This window comes from Phoca vitulina, unplaced genomic scaffold, assembly GCF_004348235.1.
Source record: "Phoca vitulina isolate PV1807 unplaced genomic scaffold, GSC_HSeal_1.0 scaffold54, whole genome shotgun sequence".
Taxonomy (NCBI): domain Eukaryota; kingdom Metazoa; phylum Chordata; class Mammalia; order Carnivora; family Phocidae; genus Phoca; species Phoca vitulina.
Genome location: NW_022589757.1, coordinates 6,319,876 through 6,334,872, shown reverse-complemented (window position 1 = coordinate 6,334,872; position 14,997 = coordinate 6,319,876). Strand labels below are relative to the sequence as shown.

The 14,997-nt window shown below is 36.5% G+C and overlaps 1 protein-coding gene across 1 annotated transcript in view; it reads left to right on the top strand.

Moving 5' to 3' along the window:
• FMN2 (formin 2) overlaps window positions 1–14,997 on the top strand; it is a 382,777-nt gene that overhangs the window by 333,918 nt on the left and 33,862 nt on the right. The window lies entirely within an intron of this gene.

Genomic DNA, 14,997 nt, shown 5'->3' with positions numbered 1-14,997 from the left:
GTGATATAGTAAATTATATATACATATGTGTATATATATGTATATATTTTTGTATATATTTTATTTTTTTATTTTTCCTTTCAAAGTTTAACTGTTCAGTGCTGGTAGCAATGGAAACAATAGGAAAACAATTGAGTTTTATATATTGACTTATATCCTTCAATCTTGCTATACTTTTTATTAATTTCATGAAGTTATTTTGTAAATTCATTGGCATTTTCTGCATAGACATATTCATCTGCAAATATAGTTTTTTTTTAAAGATTTTATTTATTTATTTGACAGGGGGTAGGCACAAGCAGGGGAAGCAGCAGGCAGAGGGAGAGGGAGAAGCAGAATCCATGCTGAGCCCGACGTGGGGCTGGATACCAGATCCCTGGGATCATGACCTGAGCCAAAGGCAGATGCTTAACTGACTGAACCACCCAGGTGCCCCAAATAAAGATAGTTTTATGTCTTCCTTCCCTGTGTGTATACACTTTATTTCCTTTTCTTGTCTTATTGCATTAGTTAGGACTTCCATTACAATTTTAAATAGGAGTGATAAAGAGGATACCCTTGCTTTATTCCCAGTCTTAGGAAGGCATTCAGTCTTTTCACTTTAGGCGTGATGTTAGTTGTCAAGTTTTTTGTAGATGTTCCTTATAAATTTGAGGAAGTTCTCTAGTTCTGGTTTGCTGAGGTTTTTATTATGAATGGTGTTAGATATTTGTCAAATGTGTTCTCTACATCAACTGATATCATATGATTTTTTATTTAGCTTGTTGATGTGATAGACTACATGATTCAATTTGAGTCTTGAACTCACCTTGCATAACTGGAATAAATCTCACCTGGTCATGGTGTATAATTCTTTTTATTCATGTTGAACTCTACTTGATAATATCGTATTAAGGATTTTTACATTTGTGTTCAAGAGAGATATTGGCTTATAGTATTTGTTTCTTTAATGTCTGCATCTTGTTTTGGTATTAGAGTAATGCTGGCTTCATAGAATGAGTTAGGAATTGGTTCTACTTTTGGGAAGAGATTGCAGAGAATTGCTATCATTTTTTTTTCTTTAAAGGTTTTATAGAATTTACCAGTGGAACCACCCAGGCCTGGTGGTTCCTTTTTTAGAAAGCAATTGAATATTGATTTAATTTCTTTAGTAGATATATGTGCCTTTAGATTATCTGTTTTTCCTTATAAGAGTTTTGGTAGTTTGTGTCTTTCAAACAATTGATCCATTTTATCTGTTATCAAATTTGTGGGCATAGAATTGTTCATAATGTTTCTTTAAGTGTCCATAGGAATGGTAGTGATAACTCTTCTTTCATTGTTTTTATATTACTGATTTGTGTCTTTCCTCTTTTTTTCCTTAGTCTGACTAGAGGTTAATCAATTTCATTGATCGTTAAAAAAGAAGAAAGAGGGGAAAAAAGAGCAACTTTTGGATTTGTTTATTTTCTGTATTGTTTTCTTGTTCTTTTCTTTTCTTTTTTTTTTTTTTTTAGATTTTATTTATTTGCGAGAGAGAGAATGAGAGACAGAGAGCATGAGAGGGAGGAGGGTCAGAGGGAGAAGCAGACTCCCTGCTGAGCAGGGAGCCTGATGTGGGACTCGATCCCGGGACTCCAGGATCATGACCTGAGCCGAAGGCAGTCGCTTAACCAACTGAGCCACCCAGGCGCCCTGTTTTCTTGTTTTCAATTTCATTGGTCTCTGCTCTAATTTTTATTATTTCTTTTATTTTGCTTGCTTTAGGCTTAAATTACACTTTCTACTCTAGTTTTTTAAGGTGGAATCTTATGTCATTGATCTTAGATTGTTGATCTTTTCTAATATGAACATGTGATGCTATAAATTTTCATCTAAGTTCTACTTTAATTGCATCCCACAAATTTTGATATGTTGTAATTTCAGTTCAAAACATTTTCTAATTTCCCTTGAAACATTCTCTTTATTAATTATTTAGAAATGATCTGAACATTTCTCTATTATTCTGTTATTGACTTCTAATTTAGTTCCAATATGGTCAGAGGACATACTTTGTATGATTTCAATTCCTGTTCCTCTTTTTTTTACCACAAATAATTATGAGACAACATAGGACCTTTATATAAATTAAAAGTGATGTCAATATGTCAGTATTGTAAGGACAGGGGGCCAATACCGGAGTGGGGTGACGACCCTTACCCATTCCTCCCTATTCATCTATGCAGTTTATCTCCCTTCACTCAGAAGAAACTTTGCAGGAGCTCCTGCCAAGAGAATTCCTCTCACTTTCATGTTACTGATGTTAATTTCTTAGCTTTGACAAATGTATTGTGATTGTATAGGAAGTTAATATTAAAAGAGGCTGGTTGAAGGCTTTTGTGGACTCTGTATATTTTCTTTCCAATTTTTCATAAATCTAAAATTAATTCAAAGTAAGGTGATGAAATAGGTGATCCAAAGCTTCCATAATTCAGATTCATGAAGGGGAAAATGGAAATAATGTATTTTATCCATTTGCATAGGTCACTGTAAGGGGTAAAAGAAAAGCTCTGTTAATGACTTCTTATTTTGAGTTCAAGTAGGCAAGATAGTAATGGTCCCATTATTTAAGGACATGAGGATGAAAATTGCTAAAAGTCAGGTTTTTATTGGAGACCACTGAGAGAAAAAAGATGGAAGGGTAGCCTATGAAGCCAGATTTCAAAATGAAAGAGGACACAGAAGCATTAAATTGTAAAGCAATTATACATAAATTGTGGTGTCTGTCAATGAGTCTGCATGACTGAGAGGAGTATTTTTTAATGGAAAAATCTGTATGTGCTTTTTGGATCAGGAGTAAAAGCTGATGATAATAATAAGAGAGATATTAAATGCTGGAAATAGGAAACAATGGAGTTGATATCTTCCTAAAGGAAATAGTTGTAGACAGGATAAAAACCATGCAGGTAAAGAACTTAGTCATGATTGAGAGGTGCCAAAAATCCCCCTGCCTTTAGAAATGAAAGTGCAATGATATATAGAGAAAAAAAATTAGAGTGGTGAAAAATTATGTAAATTAGTAAAGTGAGGTTGTCATGAGAGAGAATTCAGGACATAGTAAGAATAGAGATCAATTTAGAAACGAATCTGGAGTGTATATATAAGCTACAGGAGATGAGAGAAAAGGAACTGTCTTCACATTGTTGACCATAGTTACTGTCTGGTTCCTAGTTTTAGGGACTTCCTAGTAGCTTGATCTTGGGGATCAGCGTGACTTTGGAACTTACATTGTCTTCTCAGAGCCCATCAGTGCCTGAAAATGTGTCATTTGTATTTTTAAGCTTCTCTTCCATGTTTTGTATGAGCTGATACTTGTTCTTGTGTTGAATTACCTTTTTCTAAGAGCAGTTGGCTGCTTTGAGAACACAATTACCCTGAAGGTGGAAATACCACAGTTCTTCGTTTTAAGAGAAAAGAAATACCAGTTTGTCCTCTTACCGTTCTGAATTCCTCTGACTTTCCATCGCCTGGAGCAAAGTCATTGGCATGGGAGTATTCTTTGTGCTTTTTAGAAGGGATGGAAGACCCCTCAAAGGCCTTTTAATGATGAACGAAGGGAATTTATTCTTCCTTATTGGGGTAATAAAATTTGTTACACTTCACGTAAGTTCCAGTGGGGGTGGAGGAAGGAGGTAGAAGTGAAGAGGATGATTTGGATTCCAAAAACTGCAGTTACTTGTGGAAGGTTTTAACTGAAAATATATCTTTCTCTTGAGATTTTAGTTTGTTCTGGAGACTAATGTTACAAAATCCAACATTGCACAATAAAAAGGCAAAAGCAAGAGAAGATTTATGATGATGATCCTTGGCAGTTCATTTAAGCTGGTATGCTCTCTTGGCCTCGTATTTAATACTGAGATGCTTTATGTTCTTGATTCTGCCTATATGAACTAAATTAAGTCATAAATGTGCAATTCTTATTCTGTGTATAGACTGTCATTTAGCATGTGACCTTTTTGCTATACTCCAAAAGGACAATGGTATTAAGAGAAGAAAGAAGCAATGGTCACAGAGGCAACTGAGAGAAAGTCCCCACAGGCCCACCTCAGATGGGGCCAGGACTCAATTGCTGACTCACTGAAAGGCTGCTCTGATCATAGAATGTGCGTAAGGAACGACCTCATCAGACCCTTCACTTCCACCCAGGAGTCCAAACCTCGCGGTGTCTCAAAATAGCCTGAATTGCCATGTTGGCAATTGAACCAGGGAGGGAGGACTTTGGTCCCAAAGCTTGTTGGCATTAGCATTAGAGAGAGAGGAAATTAATAAATGACCTGTTCCTGTCTGCACAGAGCTTGGAGACACAACAGAACATTAGAACAACAACTCAGACGTGAATTGTGGTATTAGCTTTACTGATAACTCCAGCTTTATTTGTAGCTGGAAGAAGGGGAAGTTGAATTAAATGGATTTATTATTTTCAGCAGACCTCTTTGCTTAGCTGGGGACTGTGATATGTTTGTTAACTAGATGCCAGGAAGATGTGTGCCTGCATGCATGCCTCTGTGTGTGTGTGTGTGTGTACATGTACATGAAATATATGTCGTGGAATATGAAGCAGTCGCATGAAATAGACTCAAGAATAAAGGATGAAATCCTTTACTGTTCATCTCTTACATGGTGCCAGGGTAAAAGGATGTTTTTCTCTCTACATAAATGAAGTGAGAGGACTTCTCTTGGCAGGGGTTACTGCAAACTTTCTCCTAAGCCAAATGAGATCAACTGCACAGATGAGTAAGGAAGAATGGGTAACGTGGTCACCCCATTGGGCACTGGCCTACTGTCCTGGGAGACTGACATAATGATATTAGTTTTAGTTTATAAATGGGTCCTGTGTTATTTCATAATTATGCAAGGGTATAGGAAAGAAAGGAGTCGTTCTCCTTCACTTCTCTGTACAAGGAACAGGTACTAGGTCTTTTCATACTCTGTCAACATACCAGGAAGGCTGAAGAAGCAGTGGTGGCCAGTGATTATAGAACCATCACTTATAGATCTTACTATGTTCCTGGCAACTCCATGAAGCATGTTGCCTACTTGATCTCATTAATCCTCATAAGGATCTGATAGGCAGGAGGCACCACCATTCTCCTATTACAAATGAGGTGACAGAGCTTAGAGAAGTTAATTAAGTCAGCAAAGTCCACTTTGGGTGGAGTCAGAACTAAATCTTGGTCCTTCCAATTCAAAACCCTTGTTTTTTAATGTCAGGCCTAACAGATTTTTCTCTACTACTAAGTTTCTAAAAATCAGGGGGTTTTCCCCCAGAACTATCTACACAATTGTTGAGCAGAGAATCTTTAGTAAATCAAGTATTTACTAAACAACTCCTATGTGCTAGACATTGTTCAGATGCTAGGGATAAAGCTGTGAACATAAAAGACAAAAATCCCTCATAGAGGATAAATTCTAGAGAGGGAAGACCAACAGTAAACAAGTAGACAAATTATCTCCTATCTCTGATGGCAGTGAGTGCCTTAGAGAAAAATAAAGCAGGAATATTGGAGGAGTCCAGCGTTGCAATCTTTCTGTGGCTTTTCATGTATGATCTCACTTGAGGAGGTAACGATTGAGCAAAGATCTCAAAGAGGTGAGAGGCAGCCATGTGGATTTTGGGTGAAGAGCGTTATAGGCAGATGAGAAAATGCAGAAATGAATGCCAGGGCCTGTGAGTCCAGATTGCTGGGAGCAAGAAGCCAGTGGGTAAAGATGCAGTGGTACTATTATGTTAACTGGGGTGGAAAGTCTCTTTGACATTGGTAAGTAAAGATATTGATGACTCTGAAAATCAACCCATTTTTTTTTTTTAATTTTTAGAGAGAGAGCACGTGCATGCATGCATCATGGAGGGGGCCTGGGGAGGAGCAGAGCGATATATATAGAGAATCTTAAGCAGGCTCCATGCCCAGCATGGAGCCCTATACAAGGCTCAATCTCACGACCCTGAGATCACGACCTGAGTCAAAATCAAGAGGTGGACGCTTAACTGGCTGAGCCACCCAGGCGCCCTGAAAATCAACCCGTCTTTAGATTACTCATCCCGGATTGCTCTTGTGGATGCATCCTTTTTTCTATAACTGGGATTATTTCTGGAGCACCCAGGCACATACCAAAAAGTCCTCTCTTGTGTTGTTTTAGACATGCTTTCAGGTTGTTGAAGAACAAATATCTGAACATTTTCTAAACATTATCTCAGAAGAGTTTACCCTTCAAAGCATATATTTGATAACGAGCAGCTGTTCAGAGGGTGATCTAAGTCTGAGAGCACCAGTAAATGTCTGGGAGCCAGCAAACCTGAGGCATAGCATGGCTAATGGTTTGTCCAATACCTTGACTTGTTTATTTGTTAACCCGAAGTAATTGAATCGAGATTGTATTCTTCTGTAATATCTTTGCCTTGCCATTTGCGGTATCTGGTACATAGTTACTACCTACTCACTGATGAATTAAATGAAAGCAATAGTGCCCTTTCCTCGGACTTCTACAGAGTAGGTGCCGCCAAAACTGTTGGGCTTAAAGGCAGGGTTTTATCTAGTGCTTGGCTGTTCTTAGATGGGAAATAACTGACAGCAAGGACAGACAATATATCAGTTGTAAAGATTTCATTTGCTTTTCCATATAGATCATAACCTGTGGCAAGAAAATACTCTTTTAGGATAATTACTAGCACCTCTTTTAGTTGTAATAAGAACCAAGTTTTGAGTCATTCTTTAGGCACACAGTTCCCAGAAAGAGAACTGCCTTAAAAACAGCTGAGGAGTTTAAAAGAATATAATTCTCATTTTGTGGTATGGCCCCTTTTCAAATAAGGAAACCAAAGCTGTCTGTTTTGATTATCTGTGGAACATAACTCATAGTCAAAAACAATATCCAGTAGAGGTCTTTCAAGCAATGTTCTAGCCTTTTAAAAATATTTCTAGAATGCCATTTTAAAAGATGCTTATAGCCATTACTTCTTTGTATTAGCCTTGTGTGTGTGCATTTGTAATTAAAAATTCTTCAGGGGCACCTGGGTGGCTCAGTCAGTTGAGCATCTGCCTTCGGCTCAGGTCATGATCCCAGGGTCCTGGAATCGAGTCCTGCATCAGGCTCCTTGCTCAGCGGGGAGCCTGCTTCTCCCTCTCCCTCTGCCGGCCACTCCCCCTGCTTGTGCTCCCTCTCTGTCAAATAAATTTAAAAAAGATCTTTAAAAGAAAATTCTTCATTATGGAAAAGTTAAGACATGTGCAAAGGTAAAGAATGTACAGTGATCCACCATGTAGCCATCCCCCAACTGCAACAATCACCAATTTGGTTCCCTCTAAACCCCTACCAACTTACCCCTCCCATAGTATTTCTGAAGCAAATCCCCAACAGATGTAGTTTCATCCATGTACATTTTGGTATGTATCTCTGAAAGATCCCCTTTAAAGAACACAACCACTTTTACCCCTAAAAATAAGAAGAATCCCTAATGTTACAAAATACCCAGTCTCTTTTCAAAAGTCTAATCAGCTCATGTATATTATAAATGTTTTTAATTTGTTACATGTTTGAAACAGGATATAAAGAAATTCCAACCATTATAATTAAATAATATCTTTTAAGTCTGTATAAGAGTTTCTCTTCCAACACTTCTTTTCCCCTTTAAATTTATTTATTGAGGGAACTAGATCATTTTTTCTTGTCTTAGTTCTCACTTTTATAACAAAATACCCTATATTGGGTGGCTTAAACAATAAACATTTATTTCTCACAGTTCTGGAGGCTGGAATGTCCAAGATCAGGGTGCCAACAGATTTGGTATCTGGTAAGGGTCCTCTTCCTGGCTTGCAGACAGCAGTCACCTTGTGTTCTCACATGTCAGAGACAGGTAGGAGTAGCTCTGGTTCTTCTTCTCTTAAGAGCACTAATCTCATCATTGCGGTTATACTCTCAATACCTCATCTAAACCTAATTATCCCCAAAAGGTCCCATCTCCAAATACCATTACATTGAGGGTTAGGTCTTCAGCATATGAAATTTTTGGATACAAACATTCAGTCCATAGCAGTCCTATGCTGTTTCTCCAAAGTCTGGATTTTCCTGATTTTATCCTATTAATGCAGGTAAACATGATCCTCTGTCCTATATTTCTTGCAGGTTAGTAAATAGCTCTAGATGCTTAGTTTCAGGTGTGAGTATTTTGACAATTATTTTGTAAGTTGTGGTATGTTCTACCAAGTGGAAGTATATCATATTTGGTTGTCTTTTTTGGTGATATTACCAGTCTTTGACAATCAGTGTCTAGATGCATTAATTTATAAGGAATTGTAAAATGGTGACAGTTTTGTCATTTTTCTCAGTTATAAAAGAAAAACATTTCCTCGCTTGGCATAGAGCTATTCAGTGGAATGGTTCATATAGGAAATGAATGTTCTTTTTTCCTTAGTTTTGCAGTTTTCAAAATAATGAGGTGGTTATCTAGCATCTTCCAACATTAAGTAAATACATTTTTTAAAGTTTTAAGCATTATGATGAGCTCATTGAAGCAAACGTATTTTTAGGTATTTCAGTCCTTTGCAGTTATTATTCTTACTAATACAAAATGTTCCATCTTTAAGTTCACTTCTGAGTTATTTTTGACAGGACTTTCCTTACTATCTTCTTTGACAGGACGTTCCAGGTTCATTTTCTACATTTTTCCCCCTGTCCTGGATTGAGCTATTTCTTCAAGCAGCACTGGGATCAATATTTAGAATGGTCTTTGGAGATCACAAACCTGGGTTCTACTTTTATTGCTATTGAATTAGTACTGTGACTAGACTTGTTAGTAGACAGAGCTAGAATTAAAGCACATTGTTAGTTCATACTTCCAGTTCAAATTCAAGGCAGAATTCTTAACTGTAGGGTCCAACATCCTGTATCCTTTCTCATGTTGAGAAACCTGAGCTGCCAATCCTTACACCAGAGTCTCTTCTGTCATCTTGACTTTCTTAATCTTACTTTCTAGTAGATTCTTCGATAATTAGACATTAGGACAATATTTCTTCAGTTTGTTCATACTGAAAGCAGTTCTCCTGTGCCCTTTATATTCGAAAGTCAGTTTGGTTAGATATAAAATATTTGGTTCACTCTTTCTGTCTTTAGTATCTTAAATATGTTATTCCACTGTCTTCTGACATAGCATATTATCTGAATATATGATGATAGTAAGGGTTTTTTTCCTTTGTAAGGAACTTGGGTTTTTTTTGCATGATGACCAAAGGATCTTTTTTTTCTTATTTTTTAACTATAGTAGTTTTACTAGAATATGTCTCAGAGTTGATTATTGGCATGCCATTTTAACATGTAGCTTCAAATATTTTTATTTATTTCAAAAAAATATTCCTGAATCACATTTTAAAATATGTGTTCTGTTCCATTGCTTTGGTTATCTTTTGTAGGGGCTTTTATAACACACCTGTGGGAATGTCTTATATTCTATATTTGTAACTTTCTCTTTACTTTCTTCACTTCTCTTTGATTTTAAGTTTTTTTCTTTCATTTTATCTTCTATTTCTATCAATAAATGATACATTGTTCTTGGTAACTCTTGTGAGTTTCCAGTTCAGACTTCATGTGTGAAATATTTTAAATTTCATGGTTCTTTACTAAATTCTACCACCTCATTTCTGAGTTTTTCTACTTTGAACTGTGTTTATTATAGCCTCTGTCATTTTATTAATTTCTTCTAGCTTGTCTTAAAATGTTAGCCAACAGTTTTCATCTGTTTATAGGCCTGTTTCTGGCATGTTCTCATTGGTCTGTAGACCCATTATTTTATCCCTGGTTTCTTTTTTCGTTTAATAACTACGAAACATAGGACTTAATCACAATCTCCTTTCAGTTCCTTCTTTCTCACTCTCCTTCCATCTCTCTCTTTTTTTTCTTACTTTCATTCTTTCTTTGTTAATCGAGGCATAATTTATTCAATAAAACAAGTTCAATGAGTAACTACCATTCAAACATGATACAAAACAGCTCTGTTGTCTCAATCTGTTTACCCCACACCTCTCTGAAGAGACAATCATTATTTTGGTTTCTATCAACATAGATTAATTTTGTATATACTTGGAGTTCATGTAAATGGAATCATATAGCATGCATAATTTTGAGTATGATGTTAGCTATAGGCTTTTCACAGATGTCATTTATCTAATTGTGTGAGTTTACTTCTATTCCTATCTTACAAAGGTTTTTTCCTTTTTTTATAATAATGAATTCATGTTGAATTTTTTCAAATTTTTTTCTTCATTTATTGAAATAATCATATGGCTTTTCTTCTTTACTCCACTCATGTGACAGGTTACACTGATTGCTTTTCAGATGTTAAAACAACTTTGTATTGGCATAAACTCCAGTTGTATATGACGTAATATCCATTTTTAAAATTGCTGCCTTCAATTTGTTAATATTTTATGAAGGATTTTCTACTTATGTTCACAAGGGATATTGGTCTATAAACCTTTCTATTTTTCTTTCATATGTTTTTATTTTTTGGTATCAACATTAGAGTAATGCCAGCCTCATAAAATGAGTTGAGAATGTGCTCTCACTCTGTGTTTTCTGCAAGAGTTAGTGTTAAATTGGCATTATGTCTCCATTAAATGTTCGTAAATGCACCTGGGAAACAATGTGGACTACAAGTATTTGCAAAGGGATATTTCTGATTACAAGTTTATAAAAAATTAATTTTTTATTTATTGAAATAAGTTTCAGTTATTGAAATAACTGAAAGTACTTTCAATTTTTTTAATACATCTTGGCGTAAAATTGTTGATAATGTCTCATATTATACTTTTAAGGCCTGTATGATCTATCATGATAACCCTACTTTCATCTACGGTATTGGGTAATTTGTATTTTCTCTTTTTTTCTTTATCAGCTATGGTAGGTGGTTATCAACTTTATTAAACTTTTCAGTAAGCCAGTTTATGATCTTGCTAATTTTCTGTAAGGTTTATTTTCCATTTCTTTGTTTTGTGTTCTTTGTATTATTTCCATTCTTCTGTTAGTCAAGTTCAATTTGCTCCTCTTTAGTTTCTTGAGTTAGATGCCTATATTATTCATTTTACACCTTTATTTTTTTAATTATAGGTATTTTAAAGTTCCAAATATCTAAGCACTGCTTTATCTGCTCCCACATATTTTGGTATTTTATGTTTTTGCTTTTAGTCTGTTTGAAGCTTTACTGCTCTAGAGCTTTCTCTTTTGTTGCTTGTGCACAGTGATAAAAAAGAAAAAAACAAAAATGACCTCATACAGCCTGCACATTTGGTTAGTACTAACACTTCATATATTCAGACTGCTCCCAGCCTTTTCAGAACTTACTGCAGATCTTTTCTCCTCTTGCATGCGTTAGAGTGTATAAAACCCCGTCCAGTTTCAGCTGCGCTTCTCAGATATCCCTTACACAATTTTCAGGAGGGCCTGTTTGTGATTCAGGAGTTCTTCTGTTTTTAGGGAAGCCCCCTGTTGCTTTCCTTTGCCTCCTCCTATGCACACAATATTACTACTTGGGTTTTGTGTTGTCAATGATTTGTCTCCTCTGTTTGCATTTTGAGGTGTGTGGTGATACTGGACACAGTGTTTTTGCAGATATTTTTCTATTAGCTTTGGTTTTTTTTTTTTTTTAAGATTTTATTTATTTATTTGAGAGAGAGAGTGAGAGAGAGAGAGAGCACAAGAGGGGGGAGCGGGAGAGGGAGAAGCAGACTCCCTGCTGAGCAGGGAGCCCGATGCGGGACTCGATCCCGGGACTCCAGGATCATGACCTGAGCTAAAGGCAGTCGCTTAACCAACTGAGCCACCCAGGCGCCCAGCTTTGGTTTTTAACATCTCAGTTGTTCTCTCTGTTTTTATGTGGGGATTCAGAGAGATTTCAAAACAATTCTGCTGGAGCTATCTTTTCAGAACTCTGGGGCTACCTTGATTGTGTTGCCGAGCAGTATATGTGTACTATTTCATGTTTGTAGTAAAAGAAGTGTAGGGCTGATCTTTTCCAGAGAGGTCTACTTAGGAATCCTGATTACAGGGTCTTGATTATTTGGTGATCTGGAGTTGTCTCTTACTATGATGGCTGCATTTTCTTTGTGTTAGAACTGCAGTTCTTTTCACTACTGGCTCCTAGTGTGTCAAGGTCATTTCAAGAGTCTCACAGAACAGCCAATAGTGAGGAAGGTCCCCGATAAAATGCCTGCCCCCTTTTGTGTTCCTGTGTTGCTGTTTGGTGGATGGGACCCTCCTGGATTCCGACTTAGGGAAAAAAAAAGGATAATTCAGAAAGAATGGAACCTATCCCTTCCACCCCTCCATGTAAATGGGTATCTTTCATTAGCTGAATGCCACCGAATACCGGACAGGATTATATAACCAAAAATGCCTCTGGCATACAAGGTACCTTGATAACTTTTAGAAATTATTGCCTATCATTTATTTGGTTATCTTTGAAAAGTGCTTATGCTTTATTCTAGGGAGTGGGGTGGTTGAATACAGTTGGGACAGCATTCGTGATCCTCAGATAATTCTTCACTCTATGTGTCATACTTAGGAGACACATTCTTTCCCCATGGCCATTTCCAAAGAAATGGCTACACGCATAGCTCATCATCATTGAGAATCGTGCTGTTCAGCAGTTTCACACATTGTCTTCGGTTCAATTGTAGGATACTTATATGTCTCACAAATTCACTAAGTTTTGCACAGAGAGCATTTTTTAGTGAAAAATGCTTGCTTCTTATAAAGTTAATACATATATTGCTATTTTAGTTTATAACATGCAAGTACTTTTCATTGAATCTTTATGATAACCTTGAAAAGCAGACATATCCTCCACTTTATAGATGAAGAAACTGAAAAGCTCAAAACTGGAACTCAAAAGTCACTGCCTTCTTAAAGCTCTGTAGGCAATTTATGACAAAGCCAAGGGGAAATTATTCAATAATTAGAATAATTACTACCAGTATCAGAAACCTCTATGCATGCCAATAATTCAAAAATGTCTGCAGGGAACAAGGTCACATGAATGATTTTTAATAAATCAGCCTCAATTGAATTATTTACAGTTTAGAGAAAATTTTTAGTAAGTATATATTCATATTTCATAATATAGAATACACAGTATATGTAATGGAAAATAATATGCAATACAATATAAATTTGTTTTGTGTTGAAGCATTTAACAAACACTTTGGAAGTTAGTTTTTTGGAATTCAATTGTTTATGATTCTGAGTCCTATATTCTCTCCTTTAAACCATGCTGTCTCATGATAGAACTTTCAAAATGTTGTAAGTGGCTAAAGAGATGAACCAATTATTACAATTTAGATATGTCTGCCCAAACAAACTGGCTTGGTCTGTAATGATCAATTTATGAAGCATAAATACCAGGAAATGATGGAAAAGAATGAATGGGTAGTCAAGGATTTGAGACCTGATTTCTGCCATACAGGTCATAAATTGTCTTTAGGCTTATAAGGAGAATGACCGGTTTTCTCAGGAGGTAAGTATGTGTATGCTTTATCTGTTTTAATAAAATATGACCTAGATATGTCTTAGACAATTCATGCTCCCTGACATCTACTCTCCTGGCAGTCCTCACCCCATCAACACTTTCTGTGGATGAATTTTGATGTCCTTACAATAGCTCAGGGCAGCCAGATTCTCACATACCATATCCACTTAACAGCCTGACTCTCTCTCAGGATTGACTGACTTTACTGTGTCATTTTTCCTACTAGGCTAACTAGGGAGAAATACATAATTCCCGGGAGCTACACATTTGGTCAAATACATGCTGTCATCTCTCCCCAGAATCTAAAAACTGGTGTCCCTGGGAACCTTACTGCTTAGAGACTACCGTGAGGCGAGTTTAAAAACAGAACAGACTAGCCCATTGGTCATAGTCAGGTGGCTGTGAATTCTTTATTTGGTGTGTGATGCTCAGTCTCCTTTACCTTCTGAGCATGTTCACCCTACATATCTCATTTTATTAATGCTCATCTCAATGAGATATTTTTCGTATATTTTTCAGGATAAGGATTTGAAATCAGCTATATGACAAACTGAATACATACACAGATGTGTGTTAATGTACGTATGTGTGAACACATATTTTTAATCAAACAATGCAATATGGCAAAATCAAGTTGCCTTAGAAATTTTTATTTCAGAGTCAATCAAACTTGAGCTTTGTGTAGCAGCAAAAGTGCTGGCCCCCTGCCAGGGTGGGAAAAAAAGGGAGGGGGGGGCAAAGGTTATTGGAATGTCACTCCTTTTTGCAGCAGCTCTGGCCATATGCTGACTAGCAGCCCAGGTGTCCTCACTATGACATTACCAGTTTAATTGGCCTAGGTCCTTTTCAGGGCATTTTTTATGGGAATGGAAGACTTTTGTTGAGTCATAAAGCTACCATTTACCAGTTGTATGTTCTTTGTCAACTAGGTCTTCTGAAACTCTCCTGAGCTTCATGTAGTTGTAGTATGAAGCAGCACCTTCTAAAGACTGACACTATCAGTCTACTGTCACAGGGCTGGCTGCCATATTGGTATCCACTCAATGATATTGCCATGATCTGATGAGAGACTTTGTCACCATGTCCTGGGACTCGCTTTTCTCTTTTCTTCTCAGCAATGTAGGAAACCAAACTGTATGTAAGCAATATAAAATACATAGAGAATACGTAGTAGTTTGGGGACAAATGGCTAATATTTCATTTCTTTAGAGTGTAGAAAAAAATGATAGACCTGCTACTTACAATATGTCCCAACTTGACTCAGATTTATTTCTGAAATATGTCAGGCACTTAGTGATTAACTTTGAAGATGGAATTGGACCAAGGATAGTTATCAGTATAGGGAGGATTCTTATCAGCTGCTACTGTCTGTATCCAAAACTCTAACATGGAACCATAAACAACTACTGTTGACGCTTGAAGAGTTTGAGTCTTCTTAGTAATAATAACTGTGTATAAATGAAATC